The following is an 18,789-nucleotide window of genomic DNA, read 5'->3' as shown; positions in this document are numbered from 1 at the left end:
GTAGCATGGTTGGGGCCCTGGGTCTGCATCAGCGATTTCCTACCTTGCCTTGTTCTGTTATCTGATATTATGCACATTGTGTACCCTTCTAACACCCCCGTCCCCAGGTGACCACAGAGCCAGCAGGCCATTAAGCAACCCCTCCCACGTGAGGCAGGGGGAACGTCATGAGCAAGGAGGATTTGGTAAGTGACATGCCAATGTCCCACAGAAAGTAGCAGAACACGTGTGTGGTGTGCTATGAGTGTTTGCGTAAAAAGGATAACTAAAAAATAGTGCACGTGGGTAAAAGAAGACTGTAGCTGGAATTGCCTATACAATAGTCCAACCTACTGGTCATGTCCATGCTTGTTTCTATTTTCCTGCCACCACAAATCATAGAATGAAGTGCAAAATTGACAAATAATATCAACATTTTCTTACAAGGTAACAATAAACTGCCATTCATGTGTCCTTCAATAATCACAGCATTTAGAAAGTAAACACATGTTTAGATAGTTTGATGGTAACCCCAGTGAAAGGGGGCAATAATAGGTTGTTATTGGAATGAATTAAACATTTAAGAAATTGAAACTTCCACCAGTTATCTTGAGTACATTTTAGAGGCCCCTGAGCCATGTGATTAATTGGGGGCTATTTCTGTGTGTAAAACAGTGACTGGTTTGTGTGTGCTAATTAAAACGCAGTCAGCGTCTCAGGCTTAGTTTAGCAGAGTGTATAAACCTACTAGGGGTGCAGCCATTGTTTTTTGGTGAGTAACGTTTGTGCTATCCGTTAATTTTTATAAAGCATGAGTGATCAGAGAGAGAGAGCACAGTTGTTTGATTAGCGTGTGATATAGAATGAGTGAGACTTCTTTGAGTGCAGGTTGCTGTGGTTGGATAAATGAGGTCTCCAAGGAGCTGATTTGCAATCCACACGTAGCTATCAATTACGTTTCTGTAATCCATTAAAGGGCATTGCCACCAAGCAGGTAGTGCTTTTTTTTAATGTTGGCTATTCAGTAGTGTTTATGCACCACTTATAAGCCAAAACTATTGCATTGGAATACATATAGGAGGGAGATGAGATGTGAGGAGGAACACACAGCTTTTGGGTGTTGGTTGGTTATTTGCCCATCCATTGACAACCCATGAGCATGCTAATCCCACTGGTCTTTCCCACCCACTACCTGACCCTCCTCACCCAAAACACATCCTCCTAGCATCGCTTTGAGCTAGCTCTAGCTAGCAGCAACCTCAAATGTGTATGCTCATATGGCCTTCCAGTGTTATTTTTATTCTGTCGTCTGAGATTCAATGCTTAATTGCAGCTGTAAATTCACTACTGGTGTAATAAAAGTGCATTCAACCAATTGGTTAATAAGTGGTATGTGTGTACTTGTATTAGTTGCTTTCACTGAAGACCTGTTAAAAACCAGCATTGGCAAAGTCAACAATTTTGGCTTGTGTACATACATTCTACAAGCATTTGCCAGGCATTGCCATCATATGCCCAGGTACTCACACAATTATTAAGCTGCTTTCTTATTATGTCCAGGTAGTATCCTTATGTCAGTGCCTGGCAAATGCCTATCCCATCCCTACACAAAAGCCAAAACTGTTGGCTTTGCCAGTGCTTCTTTAGTGAAGTGAGGTTTGCGGGTAGTGCTTTAGCATTAGGGATCTCAGTGTGATCCTTTAAAATGAAACAAAATATCATTTTTTAAAAGTCCAGCACTGCATAACCAGGGAACACCTCCTGGTGGAAACCAGAAGCCACACCAACTCACAGCGCAGTCCATTCAGCACTCCTTTCATTTACAGAAAGGAACAAGACCTGTTCTAGATCGTTTAATAAATATAAATGTAGTAGGTTGCGGATGTTACATTTACTGATCTTCAAGTTCAAAATAAAGTATCTATCTTCAATTGTAGCAAGACTGTTGCAGACACCCCTTAGTGACAGCAACAGTCCTCTGGCAGACTGAACTCTGCTCCCATCACAAAACGCTGGAAGCCTCTCCGCTGCAAGCGCCATCCTGTCTTCTTCTTGTTTTCTGGAGATTCATCAAGGTTTCTCCCCCATCACCTCCTCCCCCTTTCCTGACGCTGCCCCCTGAGCCTCCTCCTCCTCCACTGATCCCAACACCACTGCGGGGCACACATTTAGCTGTGATTGTGACATGTCCTTTGGCGCCAGCCTAGCCACATTTTTAGTGCCCGTGGCATGCAGGCGGTGTTTCAGTGTTTGGGGTGATATGCAGGGCGGTCTCTGTCCGTCAGCCAGTTGGCGTCGTGCCGTCAGTGCGCAGTCTCACTACAAACACTTCAATTGCAACAACCTCAAAAATATCAGGGAATTGGATTTTTGCAGCTCACGCATCTTGGGAAGGGCTTTTACTCACCTTTTTTCGATTCCATGCATCTGCACATCCCAAACAATCCCTCTCAATCCCTTGTTCTCCCTTCCCTCGCCTCTGATTTTGACACCATTAATCATGGCATACTCTTGGTAACCATGGCATGTTTCAGCATTACTGGAGTTGCTGTGCAACATATATCCCCTTATTTTGTGGACCAGTCATATCCTGTGTTCTGGTGCTCCATCAATGTGATGCCCACCTCACAGACACTGAGCGCCCCATAAACGTCAGCACCTACCCCCTTGTTTTCTCTCCATACTCAGCCTTTCAGCTGATACGGTCTCTCCTTGTTAGATTTCGCCTATCGAGCTTTGCTGATGACACCCAATCATCTCCTTCCTCATGATGTCCATACGTTCTGCCACTACCTCTCCTTCCACTCCCCAAAGATTCTGATCAATTGATTCGTCTTCAGCAAAATGCACTATTGACAAAATCTCCAACTTGGCATTGTCAACGTTCCCACGTATTTCACCCACACCATTATCAGTTCTACTGGCATTCCCTTAAACCCCGCCAAATGAAGGTAGTGTGGTTAAGCCAGAAACGTCTGAAATAGATGCCCAAAAGTCAAAGACTTCAATAGACTGCATTATTAATAAAGAACAACAGTTTGCCTGAATCAGGGTAATGTCCTCAAAATCTTCTCAGAAATCCTGAACTTGGTTCTCCTATCCTCGTGTGATCTAGAGAGGATACAATTCCCTGAACGATATAGATGGGAATTTTGTAAGGTCTATTTTAGCTCCAATTGGCAATTAACCTAATCATGGGTGAATCTATGGACTTACGAGAGCTGGGGTTTGAGGTTCAAATTGTCGAGGTTGAACAAATACTGTGTGAGGGGTGTAGAGATTCTAATTATGATGGGAACCTGAAGGTTGTCTTCCACCCTGGTAGATACAGTGCATGGCAAGGAAGGCAACAGTCCAGTGGCTCTAATAGACAGAATCAAGACAGCGCACAAATCACAGCCGCTTTGTGGAAATGATTGCCTAATGACAAATACTGAACACAAGGGGTTGATAGAGGAGGATATATACTTGAAACTGCTGTCTTGGAATTCCAGGGGAAACACTCAAATACTATCAAACCCTGAAATGGTTGCCATGCTGAAAGAAAGTAATTGTATCTTCCTACAGGAAACGTGGTATTTAGTGAACTTATCTATGGATGGCTATGAGATCTATTCCCAATTTTCTAAATATAATAAGGGAGGCCTCATGATAGTGATCAAGTGAACCCTAGGCTTTACGGCTACTATAGTCCCCGATCTTCCATTGGGGATTCTTGTCATTAGAAGTCCCTCCTTTGTGGGTTCGGTAGAAATTCTCCTGATTAATGTCTATTGGCATTAAAGGAATTGCTCACATGGGTGATTTCCTAGGTATAATAACCACTCTAATCCAGAATTGGTAATGTGCCATCCCCAATGGTAGAGTTGTACTGCCAGGTGACTTTAGTTCGGACTGCCCCATACCATATGTTGAATCCTATAATGATTTGGGTGAGGAACAGATTTGTGGGACGAATTGAGGTCATAAGATATATTGGGGCAAAATGTAGAACCACTTGCTTGATTCATTAGGCTTGATTTGCTTGAATGGAGTATTGGACGCTGTAAATCTGACAAATCCTACCTGCCACCGAAAGCTACTATATATTTGTGGACGCTCTTTCTTTTAACTCGAATACAGGGTAAAGATCATTCCAAGCCTGTGGAGCGACCATAGTGCCTTGAAAGTTGAATTTAATATATTCATTAACAAGACACACAAAGGGGATTCAGTTAATTTGAGAACTGTGGGACAGGGCAAAGGTATCAGATGGACACCGAGGAACATAGGGGCCCTTAACAGAGCATGTACTGATGTTATGAGTACCAGCTCCTTGGAGTGGAAAATTCAGGTTTTTTCCCCGGCAGAATTTGAAAACTTCTTAGGCCTTAGGCGATCTATTTGATAAGGTTCCCCCCAATTTGAGGTTGGGTGTAGTTAAGTACAAGGACATTTTTTATCAGAAACCTGCCTCTAAAAAAAGCCTGCATGCATGCATCAAAAGCTGAGATCTATTCGCTGGTCTGGTTAGGATGAACTGCAAAAAAAACAGAATTAAATCAGTAAAACAAAAGTATGGAAACATCTGTAGATGTAGAAATGCAATCATGATGCAAAAAGATGCAGAAATTATGTTGTGTACATTGGTGAAAAGAGATCTTAGCGCATTTCGGTGGCTGATTAATGAACATGACCTCAGTGTAATAGTCAACTGAATGCGGTCTCTGAAGCCCAATGGGTCAGTTTCTTCTCTGATCTCTATCGGAACCTCTCGGGGATGCATTAGAGTATTCTATCAATTTGTTTTCTAAGGGTGTTAAAGTTTGGCAGCCTATAATTAAATATGAAGAAGTGTTGAAACGTATAATGAAAGCTAAAGCTTCTCGAGCGGCTGGCCCAAATGGGCTGACGAACAACACTTTAAAGAGGAACCCTGCAGTTTTGACCCAGATTCTTACCTTGCTCTTTAAGAACATTGTAAAAAGTGGTGCTATCCCGTGTACCTGGCAAACCACCTATGTTGTCCCAATTTTTAAGCGTGGAGACAGAGATCAGGCAAGAAAATACAGACCAATTGCATTAATTGATGCAGACTGGTAAATGTTTGCCTCAATCTTGTTATCACATATGAATGAATGGATGACCACCTATCAGCGACTAAATACATTCCAGACTGGATTAAGAGTAGGTCATTCCATGAAATTAAATGGGTGGGTAATGAGGGCTCTTCAGGAATCCGCCTGGGGTAATTATGGAGGTGAAATCTATGTAGCATCCATAGATTTGTCAACAGCATTTGATTGTGTCACCTGGAACCGCTTATGGGCTAAATTGGCAAAATGGGGCTTGCCAGGTGGACTGTTGAGCTTAATTATGGTCCTTTTACGCCAATGCAGGAATCTGTTTTAGGCTTAACCTTGAGGGTAACCTGTCTTTGTCAGGTTGCAACCTACGTAGGTTTAAGACATGGATGCTGACTTGCTCCCTGTCTTTTTAATTTGTATGTTTCCGACATTGGAGAGTTTTTGGAAGGGGTGGGTCTGGTAACCCCAAAACTGGGGGAACTACACATCCCTTGGGTGGCATATGCGGATGATTTCCTGCTTCTCGATTGCACTAGGGGGGGGGCATCCAATGTTTAATGGATACATTTGCAACATTTGCAACGGAGAATGGACTGATACACTAGGAAGACCCGCATTTTGTTGCTGTCGAGAGGCAGGAGAAGGAAAAAGATGGGATGGAGTATGGAGGGTGTGCCCATAGAGAGTACCTGGAATGCTCTATATTTGGGTTTCCCTTTAATTGCCCAACCCTCAGGATGCAGATTCTGCACGTTCCTTAAACAGAAAGTTCTACCCCTGTTGAACCAGATGAGGAAATTAGACCAAAAGTTTGGCAGTTTTTCATTGACACCCTCGATCTGTTTTTATGAGGGTAAGATTGTGCCCAAACTGACATATGGGATCGAGTTGCACTATTGCGAGCTTCAAAACTTCTGGGAGATACTGGAAAGAAGGTTTTGGAGACAACCACTGAAGTTGCCTAACAACATCCTAATGGCACCAATTAGATAAGAGTTAGGTTTAACCTTGTTGCAGACTCGGGTAAAATGGCGATTGATGTCCCTCTTTTGCAGCCTGATTGCCCCTTTGCGGAATACATTGTATGTTGATTTGGACAAACTGGTCCATCAGTGTGGCTCTGGGAAAGATCCCCGTAAGTACATGGCTATTATTCAGGATATTTGTGATCAAACTCTATGTGATCTTGACTCAGATCGATAGACTGGATTGGATTGTGATAATGGACAATGGATACATTCCATTTGTATCCCTCTCCGAGCCACTTACAGTGGGAGTATAAAAAATGTGGGGCTATCCCACATTTTCTTTTGCAATTCCCTAACCAAGATTTCCGGACAATCCTACTCAAGCTACACTGGAACATCTTGCCAACCCATGAGGTGCTATTTAGAAGGAAAACAACGTCTAACCCATTCTGCCGATTCTGTGAGAAGGCGGGGAAATTGAAACCATGAAGCAGTTATTACTTTCATGTCCGGCTTTATGCGGTAAAAGAATGATTTATCTAGCTAAGTTTGGAAAATGGGGACTGAGGGGGATGACGATTATATATGGTCTTGATGTATCACCATCCAGAATACCTCTGAGGGTTTGCCATTAGCCTCATTTATCAAACCCTTGAATCTGTTTAATGAACAGGATAACGCCTTGCAGGTTTTAGTTCAAGTGGCCCGCAAAGATGATTTATAGTCCCTATGCAGTTGCTGTTATAGATGTAATCTTTAGCACAAATAATGCTACTAGTGCAGGCTGTAGCATTGGATTATCATTTTTAACGTTTTATTCGGCATACGTAACCTTTGTACCTTTTCTCCAACAGGTTTTAATGAATTTTACCTTTTGTAAGACATGTTATATATGTATCTTGGGATCTATGTAATACTATGTATTTTTGTGTTTCCTTTTTTCTTTTTTCTTCTCTTGTAAATGTTATTCCGGTGGTGATATGTAAATTATAAAAGATGGTTCCTGGACATATTTTGATACTTGTGATGTAAAGGTTTCTTGTGACCCATATACAATAAAAACAAAGTAAAAAAAATGAAAGCATAACTTCAGGTTGTGGCGGGTTGTAAACATTATGATGGTATTTTTTTATATATCCCTTGAAACTTTCCTCAAGTCCCTCCCTCTTCTTCCAAAGACCAGACTTCAACGTTGTTAATTGCTATTGTGTCACTGACTTCCATTTCGTTCTCATACTTGAAAAACCCAAAGCAGATGCATTCTCCCTGTCTTCTTGCATAACTACTGCCTTCCATTGTTCTTTGTCACTGAGGACATTAGATGGGCCGCCACACTTTTAGGCATGCACATAAATGGCATTCTCTCCCAAAAAGCGACCTTTTGCTTCACCATGCATATGTCATCCACGGGTATACTCAAAGCCGACCCCTTGTGATCTGTCCACTTCTTTCCTCCTTCTGACACTCTCAAAAGTCTCCACTGTTGACAAGAGCAGTCACGTCCCTGTCCATCCTAAACGTCCTCTTATCAATGTGTATTCCTTTGAAAACATGCCATTATGATTCGATCTCCCAAAGCAGGGCTTTTGGAAGTACGTGCAATTGGGAAGCTACATGAAAGACTCTAACTTATCTTTTCCCTTTGAAACATACTTGGATATATCTGCCAGGGGGTTTCAATGGCATACCGATCGTGGGTGGATAAAACTAGGGCCATGATGCCCCAGGCATCAAAGCCCAATGGGAGACGGATGTGAATGTTAATTGGTATATTGAGAGTTGTCAAGAAGTTGTGGAGGGATGGTTTGTGGGGCCAAGGGACACGAACACAGATTGGACCTCTTATTGTATTTTGCATAGAGCGTACGCGTAGCACCCCACAAGAGTTAGGAATGGCAATCAGGCTTTGCTTGGTGTATGTTAGAAGGTATTTGGGGTGGGTGGGTCATTCATATATATGTTGTGGGAATGCCCAGTGGCTTTCTTATTTTGGCAGAAGGTTTTTCACATAACGTACCAAAGTTTAAGTGTTATTTTGGATAAATCTGTTGCTCTGCCCATGTTAAGTCAGTGGGTGGGGTTGGAAAATACCAAGAGCCTGCGCTATGTACGCATGAAAATAGATGAATTAGAGTCGCAGTCGAGACTAATGGAGACGCTTCCCAAACATCAACAGATACATGTACAAAACAAAATACAAACTCAAAGTGTGCGTCACAACAGTAAGTAAATACTTGTGCACTGTTTAAGGTGAACACTGAAAAGTGTATTATTTATTTATTTATTTTAGTTAATCAAGAAGCTTTACAAAATATAAAAGGTGATCTACAACATTGAAACAGTTCAAACACATTTAAAACATCAATACGAGGGTACATTCATACGTACATACACCAGTATACTTAGACTTGTATACATACTCATATACGTGTAGATACAAATACAGGTTCTACGATACACCTAACCATAAATCCACGATCTTCCTAGTCCCATTCCTACATGCCAAAACTAGTTTTTAGCTTTTATGTTTAGCTTTTATAAAATGGGACACGCATGCGAAAACGTAAATAAATAGTTGGAGAGCCATTTCACCAGTTTGTCGACTACGGACCTCTAGCCAATGTCCCTTTTCTGCAAACTATAGCGTATGACTGGCCTGGTTTGAGTACCTTTCTATTTTAAATAAATAACCCGTACCTGATTCATGTAATTTTGTTGCTTTACTTATATACTAATACATTCCTTCATGCCTTATTTATTACGTCGGGTGCCTTAGGCGCCGTCTTATCGTCTTCCAAACTTGACGTAAAGCGATTTGTACCTTTTCAGATTCTGCATTCAGATACCAGTCCCAAAATTCATCTGTTTTGATAGAATCATACCTTCCAACGAATGGGCCTAAAAGTGTCATATATGTGGGTCACGTCTTCGGGCATAACGTTAACACATGCCAAGGGTTTCCATATTTTGTTGGAATCTACATATTCGTCATGTACCATGCTTGGTTGGTACTTTTGTCCATGCCTCCTGTAGTGCTAATAGCGGGAGTTGATTAACCCGGAGTTGGTTGTAAGATAAAATGACGCAGGGCTGGGCTAGGGCACTTCATGAGATACCGCTGTGGAGTGAGGTATATATGTCTCACCTTATTTACATATTTGTATTGTTCAATGTCTCCAGGTGGTCATAGTTACTAATCCAGTCCCGTTTTGCGATCTTATTTTATACAATCTTCTCAAGATGTCGTAACTAGTACCCCAAGTAAAGTCGGCCGTCCACCCCGTGCTGGTAAAGCTTGCCTCATTCAGCTCTACATACGGTCGCACAGCCCCGCTGTCGTGGATCATTCCCAGGAAGTGTAATAAGGGACATTTTGGGTTAGATTGCGATTTAATGTAAAACAATCCTCTCCGTAGATGCAGGTGGCTCTTCAGGGATAGAAGACCCAATTCCAATCGAATGTAAACCATCGGGGTCGACTGGGGCAAGTGTAATCATTTTCTCCAGAACTGGCCTTTGATAACGTTTAGCCAGTCAATGTCCCTCATATTAATTGCTTCCAACCCATAAAAATTAAGTTAGTTAAACAGAAGAAAAAATGACAATTGCATTGTTAGATAGCCGAAAGCTGATACGTGTTTGGAGCTTGGCTCTTCTTCAGGGCTGTTCTTGAATAGTTTGATAGCATATAACATGAATTCTAACAATGGCCCTCATTACAACTCAGGCGTTAAGGGTTAACGCCGTCGTTAACCCTTAACGCCTGATTCCAATTTTAACGGCTGCTTTTAGCACCCGTTAAAATCCATGGCGCTAAACCGCCTTGGTGCTAATTACGGCACCGTATTTTACGGTGCCGTAATTAGCACCTTCCCCACTCCCATTATGCCCTATGGGGCAAAAATGGGAATGGGGAAGGGTAAATGGGAAATGGGGATTTACCGCCCCACTCACCTTGGAATGGGGCGGTAAATCCGCCATCCACCATGGTGTAAACGTAGTTTACACCATGGTGGTAAAGTTGGTGTACTTACCGCCTGGGTCGTAATGACCCCCAATGTCTACTAGATCTTCATGCTGGTATCGAGGATACTGACCAGAGGTTGCGGGGCGGGGGGAGCTCATGGTAAAGTTCACTTTCCGAGTCCCCTTATTACGGGAATCGTAATGTTCGGAAACCCCTCTCGTCTTGAAGAAAGCATCCGATACGATGGCCACGTTAAGGCTGACAGCAAATCAGTAGAAGTTGTCCAATGAGCAAACAAAATGTGTTTTGCTGACTTTGGCTAATGTAAGAAAGATATTAGTGAGTCAATGGAGATCATCCCATGGAGGCACACAACAACAATGGAAAGAGCTTATTTTACGAATTACAGGCTATGAAACCCACTTAGGGGGGGGGCACCACATTTGAAGAGAGAGTTAATGCTATATTGGAAGCTTATTTTTGAAATGCCTGATTATACCGTTTTCTGTTTTTTGAGGGGTTTGTGGATGAATGATAGCAGGGTGGGGAACGGGGTTCGGACGGAACAGAGGACTTTCTTTCTCTGTGGTGTATTTCTTTTTGGTGCTGGTTTGTATTGCTGAACTGGAACAATGTGTTAAGAATAACCTAAAAACAATGCTCTTATTAACCAACCTTTAGTTTCCATTGAGGGCAACAACATGTAATGAAATGGAAATCAAGGAGCAAGTCGAGTGTTGACGATTGTTTGCAGTATATCTGTAAACTGTCTACTCTGTAAAAATCCTTACTCCACCATGGTGACAGCTCTGAGTGCCTTTCTCATTCTTTATGTTGACAAATATATTCAATTATTTATTGATTTGTGGTGTTTTTAATTACTTTTATTTTTATTTTACAATGTCTGAATCCTTTCCCGTTTCCTCTCCAACACTATGGGCCGATTCACAGAGCATTTCTCAATGGGATAGCACCATTATAAAATGTTTCTGTGAATCAGTCCCTATGTGTTTTCCTCCTTTTTCTCAGTTTAAAAATAGAAATGTTGTATTGTTTAAGGCAGTCCAGTGAATCCATGCGTTTTCATTTGTGTTATTACACGTGTTCCTATGAATTTCAAGTCGCTTCATCTCCCTTTAATTCTGTTTCAGTTTCATGTGATTCTTATTAGCAATCGAGGTACTCTATATTAGGGGGGAACTCAGAGGGAATGAGGCCTCTGACTAAACTTTGATGATGATCTTAATTTTGGAGAAACATATGAAACCAAACTTTAGATCTTGAACAACTTATCTCATCAAGGTGGAGCAATTTAGCACTACACTAGCCAAGTGACAAGAAGGTTACACTCCCAATCAATTAGATTTGATCATCTTCTCCAGGGTGGGGTACAGAGACTCATATTGAAAAACCCTCTCTAACATCATTGGGCTTTTCAGAGATGCAAGGCCTCACTGAATAAGAGTTTTGAAATTCCAGTGGCCTTTCAGTCTACCTCACATGCGCCTTGGCTTGCGTCGATTTTCCCGGGATAATCATAAATTCACCCAACACTTACGAAGTTTGGGAGATCGGCTAATGTTCAAGCCAATTTGTGTGCTCCTGTGAGGCCCACTGGTGACATTTATAGGTTGCTTAACTCGTGCTGCTAGGGCTCCATTACACGTCTGTAACCTTTTTGATAACCATTCGTGTAGCCTCCAGTGTAAGAGGCCTATTTGCTATCATAAAGCATTCTGCCCTTAGTTAATACTTTTCAGTCTGCCAGGGGCGTTGCTAGGGGGGATAAGGGGGCTATAGCCCCTGATCTTTTGGTTGTAGCCCCGGATAGAATCTCAGGAGCTACAGCCAAAAGTCTAGCTAGCCCCCAGTCCCAACAGTTCTGAGATCAGTTTAGCCCCGGGTCTTTTCCAGACCTAGCAACTCCCCTACAGTCTGCTCTCCGACTGTATTTTGCTCAGTCGATTCGATCCATCTGCTTTAAGACTGCCTTTGAAATATTTTGAGTAAAATGTACTTTAGATAGCGCGAACACTGATTCAGTCCTATCACAACAACATTTCACACTTATAGGGTGCCACAGGCTGTCAATAAATTGGAATGTGTCATTCGGACAGGGTCAATCCTTCCTACCGATGTGATATCCAGCGACATTTACCTTTTGCCTAGTCTTTTTTTTGCCTGGGCCACACTTCAATCTTTATGAAAATGCCTCCCATTGAAAGTCCAATGTATTCCAAACTTGTTAAGATATCTGCAATCCTCATCTGTTGGCCACCTCATTCGGCCTCCATGCACCCATGCTGCCATTAAACATTCTTTCCCCTGTTGTAAAATGCTCTCCATTCCTTTGTGGCACATAACCCCTGTTCCCCTTCCTCTTAGCTTTCCTCGACTCCTTTCTTCCTCTGCAGACTAAGGTCTGTGTATCCCCGGCGGGGCACAATACTCCAACTTCCATAAATGCATAGGAGCTCTGAGACCACTACTTGAGTGATGTGGCACAATGTAAAAGCTTCATAATATAACATAATTAATTATATTTAAGATTTACATCTGAGGTATTTATTTTTCTTTTCTTCAAATGCAAAGACTGGTGCTACCTGTCACCCAGCACGCTGTTGTGCATGGACCAGCACCAGAGTAACTGAAGAGCAGCCCTCTCCGGCGCACGTGCCGTGGTGAGCAATAAGGAAGACTCGAGCATCAGTGATGTAATGGCCTTCATTGTGTCCTAATGGTACTTAAGAGGTTGTCCATGATTTCAGCTGGACCTCATTCAAGCATTGCGCCAATATCCTGGTGGGAGAGCACCAGGGCTTGGATCGTGCTTCTGAAGTCTTGGGGCGTGGGCTTGAATCTGATGAGTATTGAGAGATGCCACCAGCCTATCTGCATCTTGCTTGCAATGTGTTTCAACAGAGATTTCACATTTGGTGGCCAAGCTGAAGGACAATGCGCTGGGGGTGATTTGCAAGGAGATGCAGTTGAATTTGATTTATGTCAATCATTTCGGGCCCTGGATGCATTTGTTGGCAAGAAGATTAACTTTTTCTTCACTCAGTTGAGTTTAATGTAGGCAGTAGACATGGAAAGGCAGTTTTTCAATTTGTACATTTTATTGAAACAGATGACCTGCAGATAGAGCTGTGTTTCATCAGCATGCTGTGAATTTTGAGGCTGTGGTCGACCAGTGACTCCATTAGAGGTTGACGATGACTGGGGAGAGGATGGATTTTTATGACACTCTACTTTGTTGGGGTCTTCAAATGCCCATCTGTACGAGCTTGTACCAAGTAGAGAGGTAGGAGTCAAACCAGTGACGGCTGAGGCTTTCATGTCCAAACAGGAAGTGTTTGGTGGTTGACCCTGTTAAATGCAGCAGAGAGGTTGACCAGGATGAGAAGGCACAGCTCCCCTTTGATTGGATGGTGGCAGTCTCTGTGCTGCATCTGGGAGGCAAGCAGGACTGGTAATCCCGAAGGAAATTGTGGTGGATGGTCCTTTGGTGCAGTAGGAGGGTGAAGGTCTTCTTGAAGATCTTAATGGTGAAGAGTAGAAGGACCACAGAGCCGTGGTTCTCTAGGTGAGCAACGTAGGCCTGCTTTAGCACTGCATGGGGAGAGCAGTTTTGAGTGTATCTTGGAAGATGCCTTGAATTGAGGAGGCATTGTGAATGTGGAGGGGCGGAATTCGTGTGTTTCCTGTGATGTTCTGAAAGATGACAGAGGGGATGATGCTGTCCTTACAGCCAGAGTCCTAGAAGACCGTGAAGATGTTTGTGAGCACTTTCAGTCTTTAGTCATACTCTGACCTATGTACCATTATGGGGTATGATGTCTTGGAATGGTGGTAATGTTTATGGTATGTTGGTTATTCTTATTGTGGCATCAATGTATGGTGATTCTGTTGTGTGAAATGTGTCTGTTCATTTTGGTACTGTAGGGAAACCTCTCGGTCTGATACATTGCTTGATGGCCTTGAAGAGAGAACTGCTTCTTTAAAGGCTTCTGTTATGGTTGTTCTGTTGTCTTGTGCTTAGAATGGGTTAATGAGAGCCCTTGAGGCTAAAGGGAGAGTTTTCAAGGTGATGAGGTTTTCTTGTCACAATATTTTCTTTCCTGTGGATGACGCATTTGCTGTCGATGAGTTCTTGTGTATCTCAAGGTAGAGACAGCTTTCTTTTGTTGTTGCATACTTTTAGTGGGGTATGGATGTTGGCAGTGTTAGTGAGCAAGTGGTTGAGCTTGTCAAGCAGAGTGTTGACCTTGGCTGGTCGGATGCAAATGGATGCCAGGGTGATGAGGTCTTCTTCTAGACCAGGGTTGTCCAGCTCCAAGCCCCGAGGGCCGTAAGCGTATTAGACTTTCATGAAAAACCCTCATTAATAGTCATGCGATAAATTTGCATAAAATAATTCTAAATGTATGCACATTTTCTCTAATGTATATTAATGAGGAACATCCTGAAAATCCATCACGATTGTGGCCCTCCAGGCCTGGACTTGGACACCCGGTTCTAGAACATTCATGTTTTTGAAAAAGTTCTGAGATGTATCAGCTGGTTTCTGTTGGGCTTAATGGGTGGACTTGAGCTGCATGGTCAGCCCAGTCTAGTTGTAGAGGTGGGTGGCAATTGATGTCTGGGTGTGCATGTAGTGAATACCAGGTTGAGAGTGTTGCCTCTGTTGTGAGTGATACATGTGACAAAGCAGTGTTATGTTGAGAGTTGCTAGGGGATTGAACAGAGCTTATTTTCTATTAGTTCCTGGCACATTGAAGTCTCAAACAAAGAGTGTACGGGATTGGTTAATGGATGCTGTTGTAACAAGATCAGTGATTTCTCTGAGGAAGGCTTCAATGATCAGAGGTGGGTGTTAGATTAGGAAGAGATTGTTTTGTCATTGCAGTGTAAAAGGTTTCATGCCATGTGCCCCATATATTGTCGAGGACTCCTACAGTTTTCTCCGAACAGCCGATGTGGTGGATTCTGTATTAGATCCGGATTAGATCCGGACAAGGACATCAAGCATATGGGAGTGGGAGTCAATGAGCATGAGTTTACGTGCATGTTTGGATGTTATCGGCTAACTGGTTATGTGTGGGATTTTGATGAGGGTGAGAGAAGCTGTGTTATGTATGGGACACAGTGGTAATAGGGAGTGGGGCGTGACGCCCTTGCTTTAATGGTGTTGTGTTGTGTTTTGTAAGGTTTCTGGATATTGGTCATTTTCAGGCCGAAATAGGACAACATGTAGTTGCCCTGCTTTGTGATCACCCTTAGCCGATGGCAGTTCTGCAAGGCTTCCCTGGGATTTGGATAATGAAGGGTGGGGATGGAGGTCAGGAAAAAACAGGAAAGAAAACAGTGCAGGGATTGGCTGTGGTCAGAAGGCAGGCCAAGATCTTGTGAACCATTTGAATCCTACTGAGCTCCAACAGGCAGCACTGTAAGAGACAGAGTTACAGAAATAATTATGGTTGGGTGGAGAGTAGGAATCAAAAGGAACCAAAACAGCTAAAGTCATTTGCTGTTGGCCAAGTCAGTGTGCGGGCCAAGGTGAGATGAGCTGACCAGTTCCTTCTCAGTAACAAAGGAGGGAGTGACCACAGGGAGGCAAAGCTGGAATTAGGACGGGGAAAAATAAGAAAGGAATATGTGAGGGATTGGCTGTGTATCATGTCAGAAGGCAGAGCAAGGTCACTTAACTTGATCGATCCCAGCTCAGCTCTAGCAGCACTGTAGGAGGTGGAAATCAGGAGGGAGATATAGCTGGTAGGAGGGTGAGAGAAAGACCGAAGGAAGCAGGCACACTGTGCAGGCAATGGTTTTGAGTCAAGTTATTTTTGGGTAAAGATCAAATTACCTGACCAATCCCTGCTCTGCTCCAGAAGTACTCTAGATGTAATTGTCATTTTGTAATCATGCTTTTTGCTATTTACCGATATATAAATGTCAAAAAATGTGGCTGAGAACATGGGGCCAAGAGCACAGGAGCTACAGTGATTGGCTAACGATCACACATTGCTGTCAAGTGGAAAAGCAGGAACTAAAATCTGAGGACATTTTAGGTGTAATCATGGGGCTATCATTGATAACTAGGCTGTTTAATATCAATGCAACATAAATAATATTGATAATGACACTTGGGCCTCATTACACGGTAGGCGGTAAGGGTTTACCGGTACCGGTATTTTACCGGTACCGGTAAACCCTTACCACCTTACTACAAGGTCCCTTTGCGGGTTGGGGAATTTAACGCCTGCTTTTTGCAGGCATTAAAAACCAACCCACAAAGGGACCAGGGAGCTAATTACGGTACCGCAATTTGCGGTACCGTAATTAGCGCCTTCCCCATTCCCATAGAGCCCTATGGGGCAAAAATGGGAATGGGGAAGGGCAATGGGGGAAGGGGGAATTACCGCTCCACCATCCTTGGAATAGGGGGGTAATTCCCCTTTCCACCAAGGCGGTGCCGGTATTTTACCGGCATGGACAAGGTGCTAATTGCACCTTGGTCCACCGCCATCCGTGTAATGAGGCCCTAAATGTACACTGTAGACTATGGGCCTCTTCAGGGGTTGGGCAGAGCGGTAAAAATGCAGAGGTAACGCTATTTCCTCCAAATTACCACTCCGCCCAATCCCAAATTTGGGCAGAAAGTAGCAGCTTTGAGCTGGAGGTAAACTTTGCCACTTTCAGCTGATTTGCGGTGCTATTACCGCAGCGCTATTGGTGCCGACTGTAATAGCGCCCATAGAGTCCTATGAACTCTTAACAAAATGGGGAGTGACAGCCTTACCACAATTCGGGAGCCGGCGCTAATAGTGCTGGACTGAGTTGCGATAACGCTATTTGCATTGGCGGTATCCTGGCGGATTTAGCGCCAGGATGCTGACAAACTTCTGATGAGGCCCAATGTTTCTAACATGAAGCAGCTCTGCATCTATTAACTGTAAGGTATTCATTTTTCTTAGTTATATATTCCAGTTTCAAAGTGATCTCAATTTTGGTAGATAGGAAAACTTGAAACAGGCAGAGAAAAGGATTAGCCCAGGATAACAAAATGTTGCCAAGTGGAGAAACCAATATTTAACTTTGGGTCAGCCAAGGGCATAGTCACTAAATTAGTCACTAGACAACATCTCCCCCAGAGGTATTGGCTTATTGAACTGTAGGCAAACATGACATTGGCCAATGTGGGCCAGGTATCCCTCAAAGGTAATTGCGGCTGGGACAGAGTCAGTAACACGTGCCTGACTGACATGCGCCTAAAGGTGTCCCAGCACTGTGAGGATCTGCATATAGTCTGGTCAGCTTCTTTCAAAAGATTAAATGCCAGTAGGAAATTACAAGAGCTACACCTCTTAGTAATGCAAAATAAAACAATTGTATTCCTCGATAGACCACTTCAAAAATCCCTAGTTTTAACATAATGCTACTCTTGTTCTGTTCAGTGACTTTAATATGTGTTATCTGCTACACTTTTAAGCTGACCTGTAGCTATTTCCTAAGTGTTGGCAATTTTTGAAGATAAGGGCGATCAGGTTCAGGAAGTTAGATTTTTTTTCAGGATCACAAAATATGGTCAAAGGGGAGGTGGGATTTGAACCAAGATCACCTGAAGCCACAGCCCCCCAACTTAGTCACCAGAACGCATCTAGTCTCATGCAGAGGTTCGCTGGTTGGGCAAGGCATGTCCTATGAAGCTGCTAACTCTCATAGGCTGGCAGTACTTGGAGCAAACCAGTCAAAACCAGAGGCTTACTGGCCTGTGGGGAAAATAGATTTCCTTACATGTTGGTATATCTGAAATGTTGGTAGTGCTAGGGCACAGCTTGTCTCTGTCTTGCCTCACTGCAGCAGGAAGGAGAGGGATCTGATCTCCCATTGCTCTGCTTAGCAAATGTCAATGCTACCTTTGTAAAGTGCCCCTTCTGTCCCTCAGCTTTGCCCAGTTTTCCCGACTGGCAAATGGCACGAGCGTCATTTGGTGCTATGCCCACATTGTGTGGACATCTGCTGGAAGTAGAAATAAACTGTATCTGCCCTATGTGTCAAGCGTCTATTAGTACATTTGTTCATCAAGTCCAATATGTATAGATGTCCTTTTAATGTCTGTTCATCAAGAAAGTGTTGCCATATGTGAATATTCTTTTAATTAATATACATATGGCAATACTTTCTGGATGAACAGATATTAACAGGACATCTATACATATTCGACTTGATGAACAAATTGACCCATAGACGCTTGGTGCAGATACAGTTTATTTCACTTTTGTTGTGAGGCTCCATTGGGCTTGAAGCCATTTTTCTTGATCCTATGCCGCCTAATTGCATCCTTCATTTACTTTAATAGTTTGTTCATTTGTGAGCAATTGAATGTAAAAGTGGTGAGCGCAGTGGAGTTTAAGCCGCCTTCTCTAGTCGAATCTGCTGGAAATACGTGGCACATAGTGTAAGTAGCAGGTCAAATGATCCCAATAAATGGAAATGTGTGCGAATGCATGGACGTAAAAGCTGCACGTTGCTGGGTCTAGACAAATAATAGCAATACGCGGAGGATGGGGGGTTTGTTCCTGGGCACATCATTCAAAGATGTGGCAAAAAAGCGACAATGCCTGCGGAATTGCTTCAGTATCCAGTCAGGTTATAGCAGTGCCTGGCAAACGGTGTGAATGCTTGGACTTATGATGACAATAGTTGGAAAATATTCTGAATACCAGGGCTTAGAATGGCAATAGCTGCCAAATGCTGCTCCTAGGCATATCATGGTAACACCAGGTGAACGGTCTACGTTCAAGAG

General features: G+C 43.1%; 1 protein-coding gene across 1 annotated transcript in view; it reads left to right on the top strand.

Moving 5' to 3' along the window:
• LOC138566741 (gap junction delta-2 protein-like) overlaps positions 1 to 18,789 on the top strand; it is a 404,381-nt gene that overhangs the window by 262,999 nt on the left and 122,593 nt on the right. The gene's annotated exons all lie outside the window — the stretch shown is intronic.

The sequence above is a fragment of the Ambystoma mexicanum genome, chromosome 2p, assembly GCF_040938575.1.
Source record: "Ambystoma mexicanum isolate Mex_15411 chromosome 2p, UKY_AmexF1_1, whole genome shotgun sequence".
NCBI classification, from domain to species: Eukaryota; Metazoa; Chordata; class Amphibia; order Caudata; family Ambystomatidae; genus Ambystoma; species Ambystoma mexicanum.
This window is presented reverse-complemented; position numbering and strand designations above follow the sequence as displayed.